The sequence below is a fragment of the Heterodontus francisci genome, unplaced genomic scaffold (genome assembly GCF_036365525.1).
Source record: "Heterodontus francisci isolate sHetFra1 unplaced genomic scaffold, sHetFra1.hap1 HAP1_SCAFFOLD_2207, whole genome shotgun sequence".
Lineage (NCBI taxonomy): Eukaryota > Metazoa > Chordata > Chondrichthyes > Heterodontiformes > Heterodontidae > Heterodontus > Heterodontus francisci.
The window spans coordinates 1-24,159 of NW_027141103.1; the positions used below are offsets into that span (position 1 = coordinate 1).

General features: G+C 44.3%; 1 long non-coding RNA gene across 1 annotated transcript; it reads left to right on the forward strand.

Moving 5' to 3' along the window:
• On the forward strand, positions 1-3,484 carry LOC137362113 (uncharacterized). Its single transcript, XR_010972390.1, has 3 exons — positions 1-24; positions 1,254-1,327; positions 2,260-3,484. It is a non-coding gene; the product is annotated as an uncharacterized lncRNA (long non-coding RNA).
• The last annotated feature ends 20,675 nt before the right edge of the window (positions 3,485-24,159 follow it).

Here is a 24,159-nt window from a genome sequence, read left to right on the forward strand (position 1 = left end):
TAGAAAGCACTCGACATCAACATGGTAAACTCTGCACTCAGCGGCCCTTTGTCTGCAATTTCCCCACACGGTGACGGGACGCGGGTCTGTGGCTGTGATTCCCCCACACGGTGACGGGACGTGGGTCTGTGTCTGTGATTCCCCCACACGGTGATGGGACGTGGGTCTGTGTCTGCAATTTCCCCACACGGTGACGGGACGCGGGTCTGTGGCTGTGATTCCCCCACACGGTGACGGGACGTGGGTCTGTGTCTGTGATTCCCCACACGGTGACGGGACGTGGGTCTGTGTCTGCGATTCCCCCACACGGTGATGGGACGTGGGTCTGTGTCTGCGATTCCCCCACACGGTGATGGGACGTGGGTCTGTGGCTGCGATTCCCCCACACGGTGATGGGACGTGGGTCTGTGTCTGCGATTCCCCCACACAGTGACGGACGTGGGTCTGTGTCTGTGATTTCACCACACGGTGACGGGACGTGGGTCTGTGTCTGCGATTCCCCACACGGTGATGGGACGTGGGTCTGTGGCTGCGATTCCCCCACACGGTGACGGGACGTGGGTCTGTGGCTGCGATTCCCCCACACGGTGACGGGACGTGGGTCCGTGTCTGCGATTCCCCCACATGGTGTTGGGACGTGGGTCCGTGTCTGCGATTCCCCCACACGGTGTTGGGACGTGGGTCCGTGTCTGCGATTCCCCCACACGGTGATGGGACGTGGGTCCGTGTCTGTGATTCCCCCACACGGTGACGGGACGTGGGTCCGTGTCTGTGATTCCCCCACACAGTGATGGGACGCGGGTCTGTGTCTGCGATTCCCCCACACGGTGACGGGACGTGGGTCTGTGTCTGTGTTTCCCCCACACGGTGATGGGACGTGGGTCCGTGTCTGTGATTCCCCCACACGGTGACGGGACGTGGGTCCGTGTCTGTGATTCCCCCACACAGTGATGGGACGCGGGTCTGTGTCTGCGATTCCCCCACACGGTGACGGGACGTGGGTCTGTGTCTGTGTTTCCCCCACACGGTGACGGGACGTGGGTCTGTGTCTGCGATTCCCCCACATGGTCTTGTAGGTGAACCAGACCCTCTCCGACCCTGGGACGATCACTCGTGAGTTCCAGATGTTGTGTCTGTTCCATATTTCACTGGAGTTAAACCTTTACTCTTGATCCTCTGTGAGGATCAGGACCAGTTTGGGCAGCTTTATTTACACGTTAGGGCAAATCCGTTGACCATGTCTTTCCTTTCAGAGTCGCAGTACTGTCCCTGGCGTCCCCACCTTGCTGTATAATCACATGGACCGCTGGAAGAAGATTCGACAGAGGTGAGCTGATCCCTTCCATACTGTCAACTACTTAACCAGAGCCGCCACCCCACAGTCCTTGCAGCTCGTCTCCCTGTGATACTCATGGTCTGTCCGTTTGACACTAACACCACGTGTGTCCCCCACATCACAGGAGTTGATCTGACCCCATTCAGCACTTCCACTGTACACAATCCCAATGGACCCAAACCCCTTCCCGTTCACTTCCACTGTACACAATCCCAATGGACCCAAACCCCTTCCCTTTCACTCCCACTGTACACAATCCCAATGGACCCAAATCCCTTCCCGTTCACTCCCACTGTACACAATCCCAATGGACCCAAATCCCTTCCCGTTCACTCCCACTGTGCACAATCCCAATGGATCCTAACCCCTTCACTCCCATTTTGCACAATCCCAACGGGCCCAAACCCCTTCCAGTTCTCTCCCACGGTGCACAATCCCAGTGGACCCAAACCCCTTCCCGTTCACACTCACTGTACACAATCCCAACGGGCCCAAACCCCTTCCCGTTCACTACCACTGGACACAATCCCACCGGACCCAAACCCCTTCCCGTTCTCTCCCACTGTACACAATCCCAACGGACCCAAACCCCTTCCCGTTCACTCCCACTGTACACAATCCCAACGGACCCAAACCCCTTCCCGTTCACTCCCACTCTACACAATCCCAACGGACCCAAACCCCTTCCCGTTCACTCCCACTCTACACAATCCCAACGGACCCAAACCCCTTCCCGTTCACTCCCACTGTACACAATCCCAACGGACCCAAACCCCTTCCCGTTCACTCCCACTGTACACAATCCCAATGGACCCAAACCCCTTCCCAGCCTGTTACTGTGAATGGTTGCACTGTGGCCCTGGATTCGATCTGAAACTTCCCCGGTTGAGTTCATGCAGCTGAATCACTGTCTGCTCATTTAGGTGGAAGGAATCGTCTCACAGGAACCAGCATCGCTACACGGATAGCATGAAGATCCTGAAGGAGATGTTTGAGCGACAGTGAGGACCCAGTGAGTCGTGGATCGTGTCACAGCAGCGTCTGCCTTCACACAGACCCGGCACCGTTAGCCAGTCTCAATGGCAGCAATGTGTCAGAGACAAGTGTTCAGCCATTGATTGTTGCAGCCTCCGAGTGCGCACAGTGGGAGGAGCAGGGTCTGAGTTACTGGCCTGTCTCTCAGAGTGGGTTCAGTTTGAAGCTGCCCCACAGATGTTCTGGTCTCCTCAGTTAAAGATATTTGCACCTCCCCTGCCTGGTTGTGGTTCTCTGCCACTCAGAGCAGCAAGATCCCAGCTGTCCCACCTGCTCTGTGCTGAGTTAGCTTATGACTGGGCTGGGATGTCAGGCCAGGCAGTGAGTCTCAGTGCCTCTGTGTTAGGGAGAATCAGCTGGAGTTCCTGCCCCAAATCATTGTCCAGTTCAGCTCCTGATGGAAACAATGTGTGGACTTGGTATGCACCAGTTCAGTCCGTGTTGGTTGTGTGGATGTGCGTATCTGTTGCATGGCTCTATGCCTGTATCTTGTCAGGATACGTGGCCATTCGGCCCTCCAAACCTGCACCTGTGTGTCTGTATACATGTCTGTCTTTGTCTATTTGTGTGTCTGTTGTCTTTACGTATCCGTGTCTATGCTGAACTGCGCCTGAATGGATGCGTGTATCTGTCTGTATCTATGTTTGCATGACTGTGTATGTTGTACATGTGTATGCACACATGTATTTTGTTGAACAGTCTGTGAAAGGAACCTGTCTTTGCTCCAGGAGAGTGACACCTGATCTGATTGGTGATGCCTGTACCCAGGCTGGTGGTGTTTACTGGCAGATTCTCCTTCCTCTCACCCTGCACTGGAATCCTGCAGCCAAACCCTTCATCCTTCCCCTTAAATCAATGCCTGCACTCCCACCCTGACATTGAGAGGGGCACAGTCCTCCTGAACAGGATGCAAAGGTTTGCCCTCTCTCTGCATTAACGCCGAGTCCCAGCCCAGCAGGGCCCGGGTTTGAGTCCAGTGGTTTGAACAGTGGTCTCTCCTGTTTATCCTTTCTCTGATATGGTCAGTACCTCCGAGCTGTTCCTGCATTTTCTCGATTTATATTTGTAGATGTAGCATTGTCAATGCAAAAATAAAAATCTCAGCTGATGGGACGTGTGGAGTGTGCGTGTCTGATTTCTGCTGCAAAGCTTCAACTCACCCGAACAATCAGAAGGAGAATCGACTGGCTTTATCACAATATATACCCACCAACTCCGTCCTCCAATTCAGCCAGGGTTCCTGCTCCTGATCACTGTCCAGTGACCCTGGGTTAGAGAGAGAGGGGGAAATCAGCCAGGGTTCCTGCTCCTGATCACTGTCCAGTGACACTGGGTTAGAGAGAGGGGGAAATCAGCCAGGGTTCCTCCACCTGATCACTGTCCAGTGACCCCTGGGTTAGAGAGAGAGGGGGAAATCAGCCAGGGTTCCTCCACCTGATCACTGTCCAGTGACCCCTGGGTTAGAGAGAGAGGGGGAAATCAGCCAGGGTTCCTGATCCTGATCACTGTCCAGTGACCCCTGGGTTAGAGAGAGGGGGAAATCAGCCAGGGTTCCTCCACCTGATCACTGTCCAGTGACCCTGGGTTAGAGAGAGAGAGGGGGAAATCAGCCAGGGTTCCTGCTCCTGATCACTGTCCAGTGACCCCTGGGTTAGAGAGAGGGAAATCAGCCAGGGTTCCTGCTCCTGATCACTGTCCAGTGACCCCTGGGTTAGAGAGAGGGAAATCAGCCAGGGTTCCTGTTCCTGATCACTGTCCAGTGACCCCTGTGTTAGAGAAAGAGAGGAGAAATCAGCCAGGGTTCCTGCTCCTGATCACTGTCCAGTGAGCCCTGGATTCGAGAAAGAGAGGGGAAAGCAGCCAGGGTTCCTGCTCCTGATCACTGTCCAGTGACCCCTGGGTTAGAGAGAGAGGGGGAAATCAGCCAGGGTTCCTGCTCCTGATCACTGTCCAGTGACCCCTGGGTTAGAGAGAGAGGGGAAAATCAGCCAGGGTTCCTGCTCCTGATCACTGTCCAGTGACCCCTGTGTTAGAGAAAGAGAGGAGAAATCAGCCAGGGTTCCTGCTCCTGATCACTGTCCAGTGAGCCCTGGATTCGAGAAAGAGAGGGGAAAGCAGCCAGGGTTCCTGCTCCTGATCACTGTCCAGTGACCCCTGGGTTAGAGAGAGAGGGGGAAATCAGCCAGGGTTCCTGCTCCTGATCACTGTCCAGTGACCCTGGGTTCGAGAGAGATGGGGGAAATCAGCCAGGGTTCCTGCTCCTGATCACTGTCCAGTGACCCTGGGTTCGAGAGAGATAGGGGAAATCAGCCAGGGTTCCTGCTCCTGATCACTGTCCAGTGACCCCTGGGTTAGAGAGAGAGGGGGAAATCAGCCAGGGTTCCTGCTCCTGATCACTGTCCAGTGACCCCTGGGTTAGAGAGAGAGGGGGAAATCAGCCAGGGTTCCTGCTCCTGATCACTGTCCAGTGACCCCTGGGTTAGAGAGAGAGGGGGAAATCAGCCAGAGTTCCTGCTCCTGATCACTGTCCAGTGACCCCTGGGTTAGAGAGAGAGGGGGAAATCAGCCAGAGTTCCTGCTCCTGATCACTGTCCAGTGGAATGGGAGCATGTAAATCGCTGCCCATCGCCTTCACTCGAACAGAATTTACACAGTGAGTTGTTGTGATCTGGAACGCGCTGCCTGAAAGGGCGGTGGAAGCAGATTCAATAGTAACTTTCAAAAGGGGGAAATAGGAGCAATACTGGAAGTGGAAAGATTTACAAGGTGATAGGGAAAGAGCAGGGGTGGAGGGGGTTGGGGGGAGGGTGTGGTAGTGGGACTAATTGGATAGCTCCGGGTTGTCTAACATGTCCTGAAGTTCAGTGACTGCTTTTCCCACTTCCCAGCACCTCAGTATTTTCTGTCAGGTTCCGATTTTTTGTTTTAAAAGCCCGCTGGGAAACCATAAATCTGGCGCAAGTTTGGAAATCGCTGTTCCCGCGTTCAGCAACACTTTAGAGAGAGAGATGGGCAGGGGGGGGGAGAGAGGGGTAAGAGATAGAACAGAAAGAGGGGGGACAGAGAGTGGAGAATTCCAAAGATTCACAACCCTCTGAGTAAAGAAATTTCTCCTTTCTCATTTAAGGCTTGGTCAAAGAAATGCACATTTGTTGTTTTGACCGTAAAATAAATTTTTAACGTCTTTTATCTTTCCGAAATTTTTCTCACTGGTTCCCTATGTCGGACAAACATTGTAATGTGACGCTTCTCTCCCTACTCACCGCCGCGCCCCCTAGTCGAAAAGGTTGGCTGCCCCTGGGGTGGCTCACTCCGGTTTCCAGTACTTTGGGTTCCCGGTGCTCCTGGTTCAGTCCTTCCGGTTTCTGTTACTCCAGGTTCTCCCCTCACTCCGGTTTCCAGTACTCCTGCTTCAGCCGCTGCAGTTTCTGTTACTCCAGGTTCTCCCCTCACTCCGGTTTCCAGTACTCCTGCTTCAGCCGCTGCAGTTTCTGTTACTCCAGGTTCTCCCCTCACTCCGGTTTCCAGTACTCCTGCTTCAGCCGCTGCAGTTTCTGTTACTCCAGGTTCTCCCCTCACTCCGGTTTCCAGTACTCCTGCTTCAGCCGCTGCAGTTTCTGTTACTCCAGGTTCTCCCCTCACTCCGGTTTCCAGTACTCCTGCTTCAGCCGCTGCAGTTTCTGTTACTCCAGGTTCTCCCCTCACTCCGGTTTCCAGTACTCCTGCTTCAGCCGCTGCAGTTTCTGTTACTCCAGGTTCTCCCCTCACTCCGGTTTCCAGTACTCCTGCTTCAGCCGCTGCAGTTTCTGTTACTCCAGGTTCTCCCCTCACTCCGGTTTCCAGTACTCCTGCTTCAGCCGCTGCAGTTTCTGTTACTCCAGGTTCTCCCCTCACTCCGGTTTCCAGTACTCCTGCTTCAGCCTCTGCAGTTTCTGTTACTCCGGGTTCTCCCCTCACTCCGGTTTCCAGTACTCCTGCTTCAGCTGCTACAGTTTCTGTTACTCCGGGTTCTCCCCTCACTCCGGTTTCCAGTACTCCTGCTTCAGCTGCTACAGTTTCTGTTACTCCGGGTTCTCCCCTCGCTCCGGTTTCCAGTACTCGTGGTTCAGCTGCTGCAGTTTCTGCTACTCCGGGTTCCCAGTACTTTGGGTTCCCGATACTCCTGGTTCAGCCCCTCCGGGTTCTCCCCTCACTCCGGTTTCCGTTACTCTGGGTTCTCCCCTCACTCCGGTTTCCGTTACTCTGGGTTCCTGGTTCCAGTTGATTTGTTATGGATGGAGTTCATCTGTGCTGCCAGCAGGTGGCACCATTGCCTGTTATCCAATTGGTGTACAATCATGCTAAGCACTGCCTACTGGCCCAGGCTGGTACTGCACAGGCACTGACCACTCCCCGAGACCGCTGACCACTCACCCGAGACCGCTGACCACTCACCTGAGACCGCAGACCACTCCCCGAGACCGCTGACCACTCACCCGAGACCGCAGACCACTCCCCGAGACCACTGACCACTCCTAGATCACTCCCCGAGACCACTGACCACTCCGAGACAACTCCCCGAAACCACTGTCCACTCCGAGACCACTCACCCGAGACCGCAGACCACTCCCCGAGACTGCTGACCACTCACCTGAGACCACTGACCACTCCAAGACCACTCCCCGAGACCACTGACCACTCCGAGACCACTCCCCGAGACTGCTGACCACTCACCTGAGACCACTGACCACTCCAAGACCACTCCCCGAGACCACTCCCCGAGACCACTGACCACTCCAAGACCACTCCCCGAGACCACTGACCACTCCGAGACCACTCCCCGAGACTGCTGACCACTCACCTGAGACCACTGACCACTCCAAGACCACTCCCCGAGACCACTCCCCGAGACCACTGACCACTCCGAGACCACTCCCCGAGACCACTCCCCGAGACCACTGACCACTCCGAGACCACTCCCCAAGACCACTGACCACTCACCCGAGACCACTGACCACTCCGAGACCACTCCCCGAGACCACTGACCACTCCGAGATCACTCCCCGAGACCACTGACCACTCACCCGAGACCACTGACCACTCCGAGACCACTCCCCGAAACCACTGTCCACTCCGAGACCACTCACCCGAGACCGCAGACCACTCCCCGAGACCACTCCCCGAGACTGCTGACCACTCACCTGAGACCACTGACCACTCCAAGACCACTCCCCGAGACCACTGACCACTCCGAGATCACTCCCCGAGACCACTGACCACTCACCCGAGACCACTGACCACTCCGAGACCACTCCCCGAGACCACTGACCACTCCGAGATCACTCCCCGAGACCACTGACCACTCCCCGAGACCACTGACCACTCACCCGAGACCACTGACCACTCCGAGACCACTCCCCGAAACCACTGTCCACTCCGAGACCACTCACCCGAGACCGCAGACCACTCCCCGAGACTGCTGACCACTCACCCGAGATCACTGACCACTCCGAGACCACTCCCCGAGACCACTGACCACTCCGAGATCACTCCCCGAGACCACTGACCACTCACCCGAGACCACTGACCACTCCGGGACCACTCCCCGAAACCACTGTCCACTCCGAGACCACTCACCCGAGACCGCAGACCACTCCCCGAGACCACTCCCCGAGACTGCTGACCACTCACCTGAGACCACTGACCACTCCGAGACCACTCCCCGAGACCACTGACCACTCCGAGATCACTCCCCGAGACCACTGACCACTCCGGGACCACTCCCCGAAACCACTGTCCACTCCGAGACCACTCACCCGAGACCGCAGACCACTCCCCGAGACCACTCCCCGAGACTGCTGACCACTCACCTGAGACCACTGACTACTCCGAGACCACTCCCCGAGACCACTGACCACTCCGAGATCACTCCCCGAGACCACTGACCACTCACCCGAGACCACTCCCCGAGACTGCTGACCACTCACCTGAGACCACTGACCACTCCGAGACCACTCCCCGAGACCACTGACCACTCCGAGATCACTCCTCGAGACCACTGACCACTCACCCGAGACCACTGACCACTCCGAACCCACTCCCCGAGACCACTGACCACTCCGAGATCACTCCCCGAGACCACTGACCACTCACCCGAGACCACTGACCACTCCGAGACCACTCACCCGAGACCGCAGACCACTCCGAGACCACTCCCCGAAACCACTGTCCACTCCGAGACCACTCACCTGAGACCGCAGACCACTCCCCGAGACTGCTGACCACTCACCTGAGACCACTGACCACTCCAAGACCAATCCCCGAGACCACTGTCCACTCCGAGACCACTCACCCGAGACCGCAGACCACTCCCCGAGACTGCTGACCACTCACCTGAGACCACTGACCACTCCCCGAGACCACTGACAACTCCGAGACCACTCCCCAAGACCACTGTCCACTCCGAGACCACTCCCCGAGACCGCACACCACTCCCCGAGACTGCTGACCATTCACCCGAGACCACTGACCACTGCAATATATTCATAATGCATCCAGGAGGGCTTCTTGAAACAGTGTGTAGATAGTCCAACTAGGGAAGGGGCCGTACTGGACCTGGTATTGGGGAATGAGCCCAGCCAGGTGGTCGAAGTTTCAGTGGGGGAGTATTTTGGGAACAGTGACCATAATTCCATAAGTTTTAAGGTACTTGTGGATAAGGATAAGAGTAGTCCTTGGGGGAAGGTGCTAAATTGGGGGAAGGCTAATTATAACAATATTAGGCAGGAACTGAAGAATTTAGATTGGGGGGCGGCTGTTTGAGGGTAAATCAACATCTGACATGTGGGAGTCTTTCAAACGTCAGCTGATTAGAATCCAGGACCAGCATGTTCCTGTGAGGAAGAAAGACAAGTTTGGCAAGTTTCGGGAAGCTTGGATAACACGGGATATTGTGAGCCGAGTCAAAAAGAAAAAGGAAGCATTTGTCAGGGCTGGAAGGCTAGGAACAGATGAAGCACTTGAGGAATATAAAGACAGTAGGAAGGAACTTAAGCAAGGAGTCAGGAGGGCTAAAAGGGGTCATGAAAAGTCATTGGCAAACAGGATTAAGGAAAATCCCAAGGCTTTTTATACGTATATAAAGAGCAAGAGGGTAACCAGGGAAAGGGTTGGCCCACTCAAGGACAGAGAAGGGAATCTATGTGTGGAGCCAGAGGAAATGGGTGAGGTGCTAAATGAGTACTTTGCATCAGTATTCACCAAAGAGAAGGACTTGGTGGATGATGAGCCTCGGGAAGGGAGTGTAGATAGTCTCAGTCATCTCATTATCAAAAAGGAGGTGGTATTGGGTGTATTGCAAAGCATTAAGTTAGATAAGTCCCCAGGGCCTGATGGGATCTACCCCAGAATACTGAGGGAGGCAAGGGAGGAAATTGCTGGGGCCTTGACAGAAATCTTTGCATCCTCATTGGCTACAGTGAAGTCCTAGAGGACTGGAGAATAGCCAATGTTGTTCTTTTGTTTAAGAAGGGTGGCAAGGATAATCCAGGAAATTATAGGCCGGTGAGCCTAATGTCAGTGGTAGGGAAATTATTAGAGAGGATTCTTCGGGACAGGATTTACTCCCATTTGGAAACAAACAAACTTATTAGCGAGAGACAGCATGGTTTTGTGAAGGGGAGGTCGTGTCTTACTAATTTGATTGAGTTTTTTGAGGAAGTGACGAAGATGATTGATGAAGGAAGGGCGGTGGATGTTATCTATATGGACCTTAGTAAAGTCTTTGACAAGGTCCCGCATGGCAGACAGGGACAAAAGGTGAAGTCACACGGGATCAGAGGTGAGCTGGCAAGATGGATACAGAACTGGCTCAGTCATAGAAGACAGAGGGTATCAGTGGATGGGTGCTTTTCTGAATGGAGGGATGTGACTAGTGGTGTTCCGCAGGGATCAGTGCTGGGACCTTTGCTGTTTGTAGTATATATAAATGATTTGGAGGAAAATGTAGCTGGTCTGATTAGTAAGTTTGCGGACGACACAAAGGTTGGTGGAGTTGTGGATAATGATGAGGATTGTCAGAGGATACAGCAGGATATAGATCGGTTGGAGACTTGGGCAGAGAAATGGCAGATGGAGTTTAATCCGGACAAATGTGAGGTAATGCATTTTGGAAGGTCTAATGCAGGTGGGAGGTATACAGTAAATGGCAGAACCCTTAGGAGTATTGACAGGCAGAGAGATCTGGGCGTACAAGTCCACAGGTCACTGAAAGTGGCAACGCAGGTGGATAAGGTAGTCAAGAAGGCATATGGCATGCTTGCCTTCATCGGTCGGGGCATAGAGTATAAACATTGGCAAGTCATGTTGTAGCTGTACAGAACCTTAGTTAGGCCACACTTAGAATATTGCGTGCAATTCTGGTCGCCACACTACCAGAAGGACGTGGAGGCTTTGGAGAGGGTACAGAGGAGGTTTACCAGGATGTTGCCTGGTCTGGAGGGCATTAGCTATGAGGAGAGGTTGGAAAAACTCGGATTGTTTTCACTGGAACGACGGAGGTGGAGGGGTGACATGATAGAGGTTTACAAAGTTATGAGTGGCATGGACAGAGTGGATAGTCAGAAGCTTTTTCCCAGGGTGGAAGAGTCAGTTACTAGGGGACATAGGTTTAAGGTGAGAGGGGCAAAGTATAGAGGGGATGTGCGAGGCAAGATTTTTTACACAGAGGGTGGTGAGTGCCTGGAATTTGCTGCCGGGGGAGGTGGTGGAAGCAGATACGATAGTGACGTTTAAGAGGCATCGTGACAAATACATGAATAGGAAGGGAATAGAGGGATATGGGCCCCGGAAGTGCAGAAGGTGTTGGTTTAGGCAGGCATCAAGATCAGCGCAGGCTTGGAGGGCCGAATGGCCTGTTCCTGTGCTGTACTGTTCTTTGTTTGTTCTAATACATTAAGAGTAAGAGTTTAACCAAGGAGAGAGTAGGGCCCATAAAAGACTAAAAAGGTAAACTATGTGTAGGGGTGGAAGATGTTGGTATGGTTCTTAATGAATACTTTGCGTCTATCTTCACAAAAGAGGGGGACAATGCAGAGAATGTAGTTAAGGAGTAACAGTGTGAAGTATTGGTTGTGATAAACATAGGGAGAGAGGAAGTAATAATGGGATTAGCATCCTTGAAAGTTGATCAATCACCAGGGACAGATGAAATGTATCCTCGGCTGTTAAAAGAAGCAAGAGAGCAAATAGCAGAGGTTCTGACCATCATTTTCCAGTCCTCACTAGATACAGGTGTGGTGCCGGGGGATTGGAGAATTGCTAATGTTGTACTTCTATTTCAAAAGGGAGTGAGAGACAGACCGAATAACGACAGGCCAGTTGTCTAACCTCAGTCGTGGGCAAATTATTGGAATCTATTCTGAGAAACAGGATAAATTGTCACTTTAGAAAGGCACAGGTTAATCAAGGATAGTCAGCATGGATTTGTTAAGGGAAGATCTTGTTTGACCAACTTGATCGAATTTTTTGAAGAGTAACAAGGAAGATAGATGAGGGTAGTGCAGTTGATGTGATCTACATGGATTTTAGCAAGGTCCCATGTGGCAGACTGGTTTAAAAAAAATAAAATCCCATGGGATCCAGGGAAATGCAGCAAGGTGGATACAAAATTGGCTCAGTGGCAGAAAGCAAAGGGTAATTGTTGACGGGTGTTTTTGCGACTGGAGGGCTGTTTCCAGTGGTCCGCAGGGTTCAGTACTGGGTACCCTCCTTTTTGTGGTGCATATTAACGATTTGAATGTAAATGTAGGGGGCATGATCAAGAAGTTTGCAGGTGACACAAAGATTGATCGTGTGGTAGATAGTGAGGAGGCTGCAGAAAGATATTGAGAGTCTGGTCAGATGGGCAGAAAAGTGGCAAATGAAATTCAACTTGGAGAAGTGTGAGGTGATGCATTTGGAGAGGTCAAACAAGGCAAAGGAATACACGATTAATGGGAAAATACTGAGAAGTGTAGAGGAAATGAGGGAGTGTCTGACTGGAGAACATACAGATATTAACAGTGTCAGACTGGATAACACACAGATATTAACAATGTCAGACTGGATAACACACAGATATTAACAGTGTCAGAATGAATAACTCACAGATATTAACATTGTCAGACTGGATAACACACAGATATTAACAGTGTCAGAATGAATAACTCACAGATATTAACATTGTCAGACTGGATAACTCACAGATATTAACAGTGTCAGACTGGATAACACACAGATATTAACAGTGTCAGAATGGATAACACACAGATATTAACAATGTCAGACTGGATAACACACAGATATTAACAGTGTCAGACTGGATAACACACAGATATTAACATTGTCAGACTGGATAACACACAGATATTAACAGTGTCAGAATGGATAACACACAGATATTAACAGTGTCAGAATGGATAACACACAGATATTAACATTGTCAGACTGGATAACACACAGATATTAACAGTGTCAGACTGGATAACTCACAGATATTAACAGTGTCAGACTGGATAACACACAGATATTAACAGTGTCAGAATGGATAACACACAGATATTAACATTGTCAGACTGGATAACACACAGATATTAACAGTGTCAGAATGAATAACTCACAGATATTAACATTGTCAGACTGGATAACTCACAGATATTAACAGTGTCAGACTGGATAACACACAGATATTAACAGTGTCAGAATGGATAACACACAGATATTAACAGTGTCAGACTGGATAACACACAGATATTAACAATGTCAGACTGGATAACTCACTGATATTAACAGTGTCAGACTGGATAACTCACAGATATTAACATTGTCAGACTGGATAACACACAGATATTAACAGTGTCAGACTGGATAACTCACAGATATTAACAATGTCAGACTGGATAACTCACAGATATTAACATTGTCAGACTGGATAACACACAGATATTAACAGTGTCAGACTGGATAACTCACAGATATTAACAGTGTCAGACTGGATAACTCACAGATATTAACAGTGTCAGACTGGATAACTCACAGATATTAACAGTGTCAGACTGGATAACTCACAGATATTAACAATGTCAGACTGGATAACACACAGATATTAACAGTGTCAGACTGGATAACACACAGATATTAACAGTGTCAGACTGGATAACACACAGATATTAACAATGTCAGACTGGATAACTCACTGATATTAACAGTGTCAGACTGGATAACTCACAGATATTAACATTGTCAGACTGGATAACACACAGATATTAACAGTGTCAGACTGGATAACTCACAGATATTAACAATGTCAGACTGGATAACACACAGATATTAACAGTGTCAGACTGGATAACTCACAGATATTAACAGTGTCAGACTGGATAACACACAGATATTAACAATGTCAGAATGGATAACACACAGATATTAACATTGTCAGACTGGATAACACACAGATATTAACAGTGTCAGACTGGATAACTCACAGATATTAACATTGTCAGACTGGATAACACACAGATATTAACAGTGTCAGAATGGATAACACACAGATATTAACATTGTCAGACTGGATAACACACAGATATTAACAGTGTCAGAATGAATAACTCACAGATATTAACATTGTCAGACTGGATAACTCACAGATATTAACAGTGTCAGACTGGATAACACACAGATATTAACAGTGTCAGAATGGATAACACACAGATATTAACAATGTCAGACTGGATAACACATAGATATTAACAGTGTCAGAATGAATAACTCACAGATATTAACAATGTCAGACTGGATAACTCACAGATATTAACAGTGTCAGACTGGATAACTCACAGATATTAACAGTGTCAGACTGGATAACACACAGATATTAACAGTGTCAGAATGGATAACACACAGATATTAACAGTGTCAGACTGGAGAACACACAGATATTAACAATGTCAGACTGGATAACTCACTGATATTAACAGTGTCAGACTGGATAACTCACAGATATTAACAATGTCAGACTGGATAACACACAGATATTAACATTGTCAGACTGGATAACACACAGATATTAACAGTGTCAGACTGGATAACTCACAGATATTAACAATGTCAGACTGGATAACACACAGATATTAACATTGTCAGACTGGATAACTCACAGATATTAACAATGTCAGACTGGATAACTCACTGATATTAACAATGTCAGACTGGATAACTCACAGATATTAACAATGTCAGACTGGATAACTCACAGATATTAACAATGTCAGACTGGATAACTCACAGATATTAACAATGTCAGACTGGATAACTCACAGATATTAACAGTGTCAGACTGGATAACTCACAGATAGTAACAATGTCAGACTGGATAACACACAGATATTAACAATGTCAGACTGGATAACTCACAGATATTAACAGTGTCAGACTGGATAACTCACAGATATTAACAGTGTCAGACTGGATAACTCACAGATATTAACAATGTCAGACTGGATAACACACAGATATTAACAATGTCAGACTGGATAACTCACAGATATTAACAATGTCAGACTGGATAACACACAGATATTAACAATGTCAGACTGGATAACACACAGATATTAACAATGTCAGACTGGATAACACACAGATATTAACAGTGTCAGACTGGATAACTCACAGATATTAACAATGTCAGACTGGATAACACACAGATATTAACAATGTCAGACTGGATAACACACAGATATTAACAATGTCAGACTGGATAACACAGAGATATTAACAATGTCAGACTGGATAACACACTGATATTAACATTGTCAGACTGGATAACTCACAGATATTAACAATGTCAGACTGGATAACACACTGATATTAACAATGTCAGACTGGATAACACACAGATATTAACAATGTCAGACTGGATAACTCACAGATATTAACAATGTCAGACTGGATAACTCACAGATATTAACAATGTCAGACTGGATAACACAGAGATATTAACAATGTCAGACTGGATAACTCACAGATATTAACATTGTCAGACTGGATAACACACAGATATTAACAGTGTCAGACTGGATAACACACAGATATTAACAATGTCAGACTGGATAACACACAGATATTAACAATGTCAGACTGGATAACACACAGATATTAACAGTGTCAGACTGGATAACTCACAGATATTAACAATGTCAGACTGGATAACTCACAGATATTAACATTGTCAGACTGGATAACACACAGATATTAACAGTGTCAGACTGGATAACACACAGATATTAACAGTGTCAGACTGGATAACTCACAGATATTAACAATGTCAGACTGGATAACTCACAGATATTAACATTGTCAGACTGGATAACACACAGATATTAACAGTGTCAGACTGGATAACTCACAGATATTAACAATGTCAGACTGGATAACTCACAGATATTAACATTGTCAGACTGGATAACACACAGATATTAACAGTGTCAGACTGGATAACACACAGATATTAACAGTGTCAGACTGGATAACTCACAGATATTAACAATGTCAGACTGGATAACTCACAGATATTAACATTGTCAGACTGGATAACACACAGATATTAACAGTGTCAGACTGGATAACACACAGATATTAACATTGTCAGACTGGATAACACACAGATATTAACAGTGTCAGACTGGATAACACACAGATATTAACAGTGTCAGACTGGATAACTCACAGATATTAACAATGTCAGACTGGATAACACACAGATATTAACAGTGTCAGACTGGATAACTCACAGATATTAACAATGTCAGACTGGATAACTCACAGATATTAACATTGTCAGACTGGATAACACACAGATATTAACAGTGTCAGACTGGATAACACACAGATATTAACAATGTCAGACTGGATAACACACAGATATTAACAATGTCAGACTGGATAACACACAGATATTAACAATGTCAGACTGGATAACACACTGATATTAACAATGTCAGACTGGATAACTCACAGATATTAACAATGTCAGACTGGATAACACACAGATATTAACAATGTCAGACTGGATAACACACAGATATTAACAATGTCAGACTGGATAACACACAGATATTAACAATGTCAGACTGGATAACACACTGATATTAACAATGTCAGACTGGATAACTCACAGATATTAACAATGTCAGACTGGATAACTCACAGATATTAACAATGTCAGACTGGATAACACACAGATATTAACAATGTCAGACTGGATAACTCACAGATATTAACAATGTCAGACTGGATAACTCACAGATATTAACATTGTCAGACTGGATAACACACAGATATTAACAGTGTCAGACTGGATAACACACAGATATTAACAGTGTCAGACTGGATAACACACAGATATTAACAATGTCAGACTGGATAACACACAGATATTAACAGTGTCAGACTGGATAACTCACAGATATTAACAATGTCAGACTGGATAACACACAGATATTAACATTGTCAGACTGGATAACACACAGATATTAACAGTGTCAGACTGGATAACTCACAGATATTAACAATGTCAGACTGGATAACACACAGATATTAACATTGTCAGACTGGATAACACACAGATATTAACATTGTCAGACTGGATAACTCACAGATATTAACAGTGTCAGACTGGATAACACACAGATATTAACATTGTCAGACTGGATAACTCACAGATATTAACAGTGTCAGACTGGATAACACACAGATATTAACAGTGTCAGACTGGATAACTCACAGATATTAACAATGTCAGACTGGATAACACACAGATATTAACAGTGTCAGAATGAATAACTCACAGATATTAACAATGTCAGACTGGATAACACACAGATATTAACAATGTCAGACTGGATAACACACAGATATTAACAATGTCAGACTGGATAACACAGAGATATTAACAGTGTCAGACTGGATAACTCACTGATATTAACAATGTCAGACTGGATAACACACAGATATTAACAATGTCAGACTGGATAACTCACAGATATTAACAGTGTCAGACTGGATAACTCACAGATATTAACAATGTCAGACTGGATAACACACAGATATTAACAATGTCAGACTGGATAACTCACAGATATTAACAGTGTCAGACTGGATAACTCACAGATATTAACAATGTCAGACTGGATAACACACAGATATTAACAATGTCAGACTGGATAACACACAGATATTAACAATGTCAGACTGGATAACACACAGATATTAACAATGTCAGACTGGATAACACAGAGATATTAACAGTGTCAGACTGGATAACTCACTGATATTAACAATGTCAGACTGGATAACACACAGATATTAACAATGTCAGACTGGATAACTCACAGATATTAACAGTGTCAGACTGGATAACTCACAGATATTAACAATGTCAGACTGGATAACACACAGATATTAACAATGTCAGACTGGATAACTCACAGATATTAACAGTGTCAGACTGGATAACTCACAGATATTAACAATGTCAGACTGGATAACACACAGATATTAACATTGTCAGACTGGATAACACACAGATATTAACATTGTCAGACTGGATAACACACAGATATTAACAATGTCAGACTGGATAACTCACAGATATTAACAGTGTCAGACTGGATAACACACAGATATTAACATTGTCAGACTGGATAACACACAGATATTAACATTGTCAGACTGGATAACTCACAGATATTAACAATGTCAGACTGGATAACACACAGATATTAACATTGTCAGACTGGATAACTCACAGATATTAACATTGTCAGACTGGATAACACACTGATATTAACAATGTCAGACTGGATAACTCACAGATATTAACAGTGTCAGACTGGATAACACACAGATATTAACATTGTCAGACTGGATAACACACAGATATTAACAGTGTCAGAATGAATAACTCACAGATATTAACAATGTCAGACTGGATAACACACAGATATTAACATTGTCAGACTGGATAACTCACAGATATTAACAATGTCAGACTGGATAACACACAGATATTAACAATGTCAGACTGGATAACACAGAGATATTAACAGTGTCAGACTGGATAACACACAGATATTAACAGTGTCAGACTGATAACTCACTGATATTAACAATGTCAGACTGGATAACTCACAGATATTAACATTGTCAGACTGGATAACTCACAGATATTAACAATGTCAGACTGGATAACTCACAGATATTAACAATGTCAGACTGGATAACACACAGATATTAACAATGTCAGACTGGATAACTCACAGATATTAACAGTGTCAGACTGGATAACACACAGATATTAACATTGTCAGACTGGATAACACACAGATATTAACAGTGTCAGAATGGAATAACTCACAGATATTAACAATGTCAGACTGGATAACACACAGATATTAACATTGTCAGACTGGATAACACACAGATATTAACAGTGTCAGACTGGATAACTCACAGATATTAACATTGTCAGACTGGATAACTCACAGATATTAACAATGTCAGACTGGATAACACACAGATATTAACAATGTCAGACTGGATAACTCACAGATATTAACATTGTCAGACTGGATAACTCACAGATATTAACAGTGTCAGACTGGATAACACACAGATATTAACATTGTCAGACTGGGATAACTCACAGATATTAACAGTGTCAGACTGGATAACACACAGATATTAACATTGTCAGACTGGATAACTCACAGATATTAACAATGTCAGACTGGATAACACACAGATATTAACAATGTCAGACTGGATAACACACAGATATTAACATTGTCAGAATGAATAACTCACAGATATTAACAATGTCAGACTGGATAACACACAGATATTAACAGTGTCAGAATGGAATAACTCACAGATATTAACAATGTCAGACTGGATAACACACAGATATTAACATTGTCAGACTGGATAACTCACAGATATTAACAATGTCAGACTGGATAACACACAGATATTAACATTGTCAGACTGGATAACACACAGATATTAACAGTGTCAGAATGAATAACTCACAGATATTACAATGTCAGACTGGATAACACACAGATATTAACATTGTCAGACTGGATAACTCACAGATATTAACAATGTCAGACTGGATAACACACAGATATTAACATTGTCAGACTGGATAACACACAGATATTAACAGTGTCAGAATGAATAACTCACAGATATTAACAATGTCAGACTGGATAACACACAGATATTAACATTGTCAGACTGGATAACTCACAGATATTAACAATGTCAGACTGGATAACTCACAGATATTAACAGTGTCAGAATGAATAACTCACAGATATTAACAATGTCAGACTGGATAACTCACAGATATTAACAATGTCAGACTGGATAACACACAGATATTAACATTGTCAGACTGGATAACACACAGATATTAACAGTGTCAGAATGAATAACTCACAGATATTAACAATGTCAGACTGGATAACACACAGATATTAACAATGTCAGACTGGATAACTCACAGATATTAACAATGTCAGACTGGATAACACACAGATATTAACAATGTCAGACTGGATAACACACAGATATTAACAGTGTCAGACTGGATAACACAGAGATATTAACAATGTCAGACTGGATAACTCACAGATATTAACAATGTCAGACTGGATAACACACAGATATTAACAATGTCAGACTGGATAACTCACAGATATTAACAGTGTCAGACTGGATAACTCACAGATATTAACAGTGTCAGACTGGATAACACAGAGATATTAACATTGTCAGACTGGATAACTCACAGATATTAACAGTGTCAGACTGGATAACACACTGATATTAACAATGTCAGACTGGATAACTCACAGATATTAACATTGTCAGACTGGATAACTCACAGATATTAACAATGTCAGACTGGATAACTCACAGATATTAACAGTGTCAGACTGGATAATACACAGATATTAACAATGTCAGACTGGATAACACACAGATATTAACAGTGTCAGACTGATAATACACAGATATTAACATTGTCAGACTGGATAACACACAGATATTAACAATGTCAGACTGGATAATACACAGATATTAACAATGTCAGACTGGATAACTCACTGATATTAACATTGTCAGACTGGATAACTCACAGATATTAACAATGTCAGACTGGATAACACACAGATATTAACAATGTCAGACTGATAACTCACAGATATTAACAGTGTCAGACTGGATAACACACAGATATTAACAGTGTCAGACTGGATAACACACAGATATTAACATTGTCAGACTGGATAACTCACAGATATTAACATTGTCAGACTGGATAACTCACAGATATTAACAATGTCAGACTGGATAACACACTGATATTAACAGTGTCAGACTGGATAACTCACAGATATTAACAATGTCAGACTGGATAACACACAGATATTAACATTGTCAGACTGGATAACTCACAGATATTAACATTGTCAGACTGGATAACTCACAGATATTAACAATGTCAGACTGGATAATACACAGATATTAACAATGTCAGACTGGATAACTCACTGATATTAACATTGTCAGACTGGATAACTCACAGATATTAACATTGTCAGACTGGATAACTCACAGATATTAACAATGTCAGACTGGATAACACACTGATATTAACAGTGTCAGACTGGATAACTCACAGATATTAACAATGTCAGACTGGATAACTCACAGATATTAACAGTGTCAGACTGGATAACACACAGATATTAACAATGTCAGACTGGATAACACACAGATATTAACAATGTCAGACTGGATAACTCACAGATATTAACAATGTCAGACTGGATAACTCACAGATATTAACAGTGTCAGACTGGATAACTCACAGATATTAACATTGTCAGACTGGATAACTCACAGATATTAACAGTGTCAGACTGGATAACTCACAGATATTAACATTGTCAGACTGGATAACTCACAGATATTAACAGTGTCAGACTGGATAACTCACAGATATTAACAATGTCAGACTGGATAACACACAGATATTAACAGTGTCAGACTGGATAACTCACAGATATTAACAATGTCAGACTGGATAACACACAGATATTAACAGTGTCAGACTGGATAACACACAGATATTAACAATGTCAGACTGGATAACACACAGATATTAACAGTGTCAGACTGGATAACTCACAGATATTAACAATGTCAGACTGGATAACACACAGATATTAACAGTGTCAGACTGGATAACTCACACAGATATTAACAATGTCAGACTGGATAACTCACAGATATTAACATTGTCAGACTGGATAACTCACAGATATTAACAGTGTCAGACTGGATAACACACAGATATTAACAGTGTCAGACTGGATAACTCACAGATATTAACAGTGTCAGACTGGATAACTCACAGATATTAACAATGTCAGACTGGATAACTCACAGATATTAACAATGTCAGACTGGATAACACACAGATATTAACAGTGTCAGACTGGATAACTCACAGATATTAACAATGTCAGACTGGATAACTCACAGATATTAACAATGTCAGACTGGATAACACAGAGATATTAACAGTGTCAGACTGGATAACTCACTGATATTAACATGTCAGACTGGATAACTCACAGATATTAACAATGTCAGACTGGATAACACACAGATATTAACAATGTCAGACTGGATAACACACAGATATTAACATGTCAGACTGGATAACTCACAGATATTAACAGTGTCAGACTGGATAACTCACAGATATTAACAATGTCAGACTGGATAACACACAGATATTAACAATGTCAGACTGGATAACTCACAGATATTAACAATGTCAGACTGGATAACACAGAGATATTAACAGTGTCAGACTGGATAACTCACTGATATTAACAATGTCAGACTGGATAACTCACTGATATTAACAATGTCAGACTGGATAACTCACAGATATTAACAATGTCAGACTGGATAACACACTGATATTAACAATGTCAGACTGGATAACTCACTGATATTAACAATGTCAGACTGGATAACTCACTGATATTAACAATGTCAGACTGGATAACACACAGATATTAACAGTGTCAGACTGGATAACACACTGATATTAACAATGTCAGACTGGATAACTCACTGATATTAACAATGTCAGACTGGATAACACACTGATATTAACAGTGTCAGACTGGATAACACACTGATATTAACAATGTCAGACTGGATAACTCACAGATATTAACAATGTCAGACTGGATAACACACTGATATTAACAATGTCAGACTGGATAACTCACTGATATTAACAATGTCAGACTGGATAACTCACTGATATTAACAATGTCAGACTGGATAACTCACAGATATTAACATTGTCAGACTGGATAACTCACAGATATTAACAATGTCAGACTGGATAACTCACAGATATTAACAATGTCAGACTGGATAACTCACTGATATTAACAATGTCAGACTGGATAACACACTGATATTAACAGTGTCAGACTGGATAACACACTGATATTAACAATGTCAGACTGGATAACTCACAGATATTAACAATGTCAGACTGGATAACACACTGATATTAACAGTGTCAGACTGGATAACACACTGATATTAACAATGTCAGACTGGATAACTCACTGATATTAACAATGTCAGACTGGATAACTCACTGATATTAACAATGTCAGACTGGATAACTCACAGATATTAACATTGTCAGACTGGATAACTCACAGATATTAACAATGTCAGACTGGATAACTCACAGATATTAACAATGTCAGACTGGATAACTCACTGATATTAACAATGTCAGACTGGATAACACACTGATATTAACAGTGTCAGACTGGATAACACACTGATATTAACAATGTCAGACTGGATAACTCACTGATATTAACAATGTCAGACTGGATAACTCACTGATATTAACAATGTCAGACTGGATAACTCACAGATATTAACATTGTCAGACTGGATAACTCACTGATATTAACAATGTCAGACTGGATAACTCACAGATATTAACAATGTCAGACTGGATAACACACAGATATTAACATTGTCAGACTGGATAACTCACTGATATTAACAATGTCAGACTGGATAACACACAGATATTACATTGTCAGACTGGATAACTCACTGATATTAACAATGTCAGACTGGATAACTCACAGATATTAACAATGTCAGACTGGATAACTCACAGATATTAACATTGTCAGACTGGATTAACTCACTGATATTAACAATGTCAGACTGGATAACTCACAGATATTAACAATGTCAGACTGATAACTCACTGATATTACAATGTCAGACTGGATAACTCACAGATATTAACATTGTCAGACTGGATAACTCACTGATATTAACAATGTCAGACTGATAACTCACAGATATTAACAATGTCAGACTGGATAACTCACAGATATTAACATTGTCAGACTGGATAACTCACTGATATTAACAATGTCAGACTGGATAACTCACTGATATTAACAATGTCAGACTGGATAACTCACTGATATTAACAATGTCAGACTGGATAACACACTGATATTAACAGTGTCAGACTGGATAACACACTGATATTAACAATGTCAGACTGGATAACTCACAGATATTAACAATGTCAGACTGGATAACACACTGATATTAACAATGTCAGA